We start from the raw sequence: 5,449 nt of genomic DNA, 5'->3' as shown, positions 1-5,449 counted from the left end.
TTCCGCCTTCTAAATCTCGCGGGACTTCATAAGCGGCCTCGAACTCGGAAACATGGGGCGGAAAGGATTCTGGGAAATGTAGTTCTTGAGTTTAGACGGTCAAGGTGGTGGTTCCCAGGACGAGTCTGGCGTTCCACAGATCCCGACTTCCAATTGTTCCAGGATCCCGAGACTCAGTCCTCAGGTTTCTTTCTGTTTTCTTATCGTTCTCTCTGTGGTAGCAGTGAATCTCACCGTTTTAAGTACTGTGGATGCACTCAAGGCTCAAATTTCCATCCACAGCCCCACACGTCTACCCTGGATTCCAGATCATATGAGACTTGCTCTCTCAGCTTGGCTATTTTATAGATACTTTTAAAATGCCACAGATCAAACTCCTGACTTCACCCTCTCAACCTCAAGTAATAGCAACCCTGTCTTTCCACTTGTCCACTGAAAACCTTGACAACACTCTCAACCCTTTGGTTTATGCCATCTATCCACTGGAACGTTCAGTTCTTCCTTGACCGTCTACCCAGAGCCTGATCACTGCCAAAAAAAAGAAAAAAAAAAAGTTTTCCTTGCTTCTGAGTCAAGAGAAGTCATGGTGGGGCTTGGAAAAGTCCGAGTTTGTGTTTTGTGGTCCTCTTACAATGCCTTAGCCAGAAGTTTAGGAGGCCTAACTTCCAAGTGAGGGGAAGATGACTACAAAAGGAATGCAACAGTGGTCCGTGTCTGCTTCTTAGCACGAGTTCTAATTCCAACTCCACCAAGACAGGCATTCAGTATAGTGCCTATAGCCTGTCCCTTCTATAGAAATGAGCTACCTCCTAAATTGTTGTAAGACTCAAATGGGAAAAGTAAGTAATTCTGATTTCTCTTAACAGGAACAAGAGGGGGACGGAACAAGCCCCACTGCAGAGAGGAGAGCAAAAATGGAATGACCTGGGGCAGTGGGTGGTTGGGTCAAGACTGGGGGAAACTCCAGAGAGGGGAAAGGGTCACATCTTAAAGATCTGGAGCCAGCACAGAGGAGGAGAAAAGGGAGAAGATTCAGATAGGACTCAGGCAGGACCTGGGGGCATAAAAACAGAAACTGGGTATTTGAAATTAGTAAACAATACTCGGTCAGGATCAGAGTTCGTCTAGTCAATGCTGAATCCCAGTAAACTCACAAGGATTAATTGGTGGAATGAATGAAAGGGAAAAATATCACTCACCGAAGTCTTCAAAATTAAGAGTAGGAAAATTCTGCAGTACTCCTTGGTGCTAAGTATTATTAAGGAGGATAGTGCTCTGAAGGTTGGACACACTTCATGCACATCATATTTCTATATAAAGATATGATTGGGGCGCCTGGGTGGCTCAGTGGGTTAAGCCTCTGCCTTTGGCTCAGGTCATGATCTCAGGGTCCTGGGATCGAGTGCCACATCGGGCTCTCTGCTCAGTGGGGAGCCTGCTTCCCTTCCTCTCTCTCTGCCTGCCTCTCCGCCTACTTGTGATCTCTCTCTGTCAAATAAATAAATAAAATCTTTTAAAAAATATATGATTATTGTAATGAGATAAAATATGTTAACCTTAAAAATGAAACTACCAGTTATTTTACCAGCAAAAAAAAAAAAAAATGTGGGAATAGTAGAGAATTGCAACTCAGGACCAGCAGCTACGGAGTCCACAGAACAAAGGAGAGGAACGGTCTATGATAAAGGAAAGCAGGAAGTTGGGAAGGCTGTCATAAACAAAAAGTCCTTTGGAATGAATTGGTAGATTGAAGTATAGTGGCTTTTCGTTGGCTGAGTGGTGAAGTCTCATTGCCTGGGCTGTTGCCAGGAGAGGAGAAACCTTTCATCCTCTTGCTGGGGTAGTAAAGTGGTATTAACTTGCAAGGTACCTCTCTTCCTGTTTGGTCTGCAATTGGCAACCAGTGGTGGGGCCGAGAACACCCCCCCCCCATCTTCCCACCTTCTAGACTCCATTCTAACAAGATTTCCTGTTATTATTAATTTTCGCAGTTGATGAGTTTATACTGGTAAACATTCCCCTACTTGTTTAAATGGCTTTTAATCGTTCACACTACCTTGAGAAGATGGAAGGAGATAAAGTGGACTTTTAAAAATTATTTGTTGAAGTATAACAGGGGCGCGTGGGTGGCTCAGTGGGTAAAGCCTCTGCCTTCGGCTCAGGTTGGGATCTTAGGGTCCTGGGATTGAGGCCCGCATCATGCTTTCTGCTCAGCAGGGAGCCTGCTTCCCCACCTGCCCTCTCTCTGCCTGCCTCTCAGCCTAGTTGTGATCTCTGTCTGTCAAAAAAAAAAAAAAAAAGGAAGAAGAAGTATAACAAACATGCAGAGAGTCTGTGAATAAATTTTAAAAGTGGGCACATCTATGCACAAGTCATCAAAGTGTTCACAAAGGATACATACCTATGCAATTGCTACCTAGGTTTTTTATTTTTTATTTTGTTTTTATGTATTTTTTTACTTTTTAATTTTTTTCCTACCCAGGTTTTTTAAAAAGAAAATTACCAGGAACCCAGAAGCCTCTTTCATGTTTCTCCTGGTCACTACAACCCCTCATCCTCCAAGAAAAACCCTATTATAAATTCTTTTAACATCTGACAGGGCTCCAAATACGGCTGCCTTAAATTATGACATCTTATGACATTGAATATGCTAAGTTGAAGGAATTTGAGAAATGGCGGGTTCAGCAAGGACTCTCTGCTTTCCCCTGACGCAGACTGTAAGATGGGCATATGATGGATGTCCTTTCTATACCCAAAGGAAAGAAGCATCCTTGTCTCTAAAGATGGAGGAACACATGGGGTGCCTGGGTGGCTCAGTGGGTTAAGCCTCTGCCTTCCGCTCAGGTCATGATCTCAGGGTCCTGCGATCGAACCCTGCATTAGGCTCTCTGAGCCTGCTTCCCCCTCTTTCTCTGCCTGCCTACTTGTGATCTCTTGCTTTTTCTCTGTGTCAAATAAATAAATAAAATCTTAAAAAGAAAAAGATGGAGGGACACAGAGAGGAATCCAAATGAATGGGATTGCTAAATTTGCCTCAGTTTACTACTCTTAAACTCATACCCTATTGCCCTAACACATTTTCCCACGACTTTCTACTCTTCATCAAACCTAGCATAAAAACGTCTAGGTTAACAACTTTGTGCTTTCATTTCCCTTTAAAGGGTCCCGTGCCAAATAAAACTTAAATACATTTGCATGTTTTCCTTTGTTAATCTGACTTTTGTTACAAAACCCCAACCTAGAACCTAGAAGGGTAGGAGGAAGTATTTTTTTCACCCTCTCTTATGCATCATAGAATACTTCTGCCTGGTTTTTGAACTTTGCGTAAATAGCCTTAAATTCCCCCTTTGGGATTGATGCGGGAGTAAAACCCGACCAATGCAAGAGAACAGTGCCACCTAGTGTATGATGGCAATGAGTGCAGTGGGGCAAGGGACCATCTTTTCAGTAAAGCTGAATCCATTCTCATACTATCCATAAAAATCAAAACCATTCTAGAATGAATGCAGAAATAAATGTGAGAGGTAAAACAAAAAATATAGAGAAAAATGTGTCTTCATGTCGTGGAATAGGAAGATATTTCTTAATTAGGAGGCAAAGGAAAGAAATATTTGATAAACCAGAATGCATTAAAATTAGAAACTGCTCAAAAAACCCCAACCAAACAAACAAACTACTCATCAAAAGATATCATTGGGGTGCCTGGGTGGCTCAGTCTGTTCAGCGTCTGACACTTGGTCTCAGCTCAGGTGTTGATCTCAGGGTTGCGAGTTCAAGCCCTGCATAGGGTTTGACATGGAGCCGACTTAAAAAAAAAAAAAAAAGAAGACATCATTGATGGTGAAAAAGAAGCCTTCTCTTAATAGACATAGGGTTCCACACTACTCCTTGTGAATTTCCTAAGCCCACCCATACCTTTGTAAATATTGCCTTATTAAGCTCTACTCAAGTTATTCTTGAGTCATCTGAATCCTACTGGGCCTTGATAAATATAGGAAGGGGTACCATGATTGGCCTCAAGAAAGAGGGTCTCTTATAGGGGTCTGAGGTTGGGTTGGTTACATGCTTGAGGAGCTCATGGATGACCTCTTCGTGATGAGGGAAATGGGGCATGGATAACACGGCTGATAGTGGTATCGCGATTACTCAAATTATCACCCATGGTATTAATGAAGACCAAGAGAAAGCACTGGGGGGGTGAAGTGGTGTTGCACCCACTTTACTGCTGTAACAATAGTGACTATGAAATTTGTAGAGTCTCCTGCTTTTTAAAACATCCCTAGAGAGAGACACACGGGTGAAAGGAGAAACAAAAATCTGTAAATACACAGTTGAGACCATGCATAGAAAGTTAGAACCTTGGGGGGAAAATTGGGAATTTGGAGGGTGTGTGTCTGGCTTTGTCATGGGTAAACAAGGGGGTCACCAGTGAGTCTTATCCAAGTCATAGGGAGAAGGGAGCTCTCTGTGGTAAGTAGTTTCTGGAACACGAAAGGGTGGGAGGTGGGGGGATTAACCGTCTTGGTTTTCCAGCAGCACAGATGACGTTGAATATTGTCATTCTCCTTTACATGTTGGTATTCGAACAACAGACATAAATGACCGGTTTTCTCTGAGATGCCTTACCTGTTTTCAGTAATAATAATAGTTATTATTATTATTATTATTATTATTTTGAGCAGGGGTTCTCAATGAGAAGTGATTGGATGTCATAGCTGAGTTTGGGCGGTGAGCTCCTGGCACCTGGTGGCAGAAGCAAGGACGCCGGTAAACATCCCCCAATGCGCAGGACACTCCCATTGCAGGTACACTGGGCTCCAAACGTGGTTAGTGCCCAGGTGGAGGTACAGGGGGCATGAACACAAAAAAATCACTGCTTGTCTCTCCTTTGAGAACAAGAGCTCTACATGCTGGGCGGCCATATCTGAAAACCTATCCTCCTTCGGAGATGCAGGAAGCAGACAGGATCTGAGGATTTTGAGGTGCACCTTGATTTTCCCTTGGACTTACTGATCATATGTTTGTTAACTTGCATTTGAAATAGCAGTTCAGACTTCTAGGATTTTTATATGGAGTTTGTCGAATTTAATTATAAAAATTCGGAAGCAAGGGCCTCTGAGTTTTTGCTGAGAGACAGAAAAGGGCAAGAAGCCAATCTTTTTCTGTAATGGACCATATGGTAAATATTTTAGGCTTCGTGGGTCTAAAGAAAATTTTACCTCCCCTCTGCATCTCCTTTAACCTCACACAACCCTTAGAACTCCTGATACCTCTAGCCTCCAAATGTGCGTGTGTTTGTTCCCTCACACTGAATGACACATGTTCTTTCTGGCTACCAGCTGGGTGTTTTGTCAATCAACTTAGTTCTGATACTATCTACCTGGATAGAGTGTCACATCCCACGAATTAAGGGTTCAGTCCCACAAGACTACCGCTGCCCCATTTGAGA

This window comes from Mustela erminea, chromosome 1, assembly GCF_009829155.1.
Source record: "Mustela erminea isolate mMusErm1 chromosome 1, mMusErm1.Pri, whole genome shotgun sequence".
Classification (NCBI taxonomy): domain Eukaryota; kingdom Metazoa; phylum Chordata; class Mammalia; order Carnivora; family Mustelidae; genus Mustela; species Mustela erminea.
Note: the sequence above shows the minus strand (reverse complement) of the source record.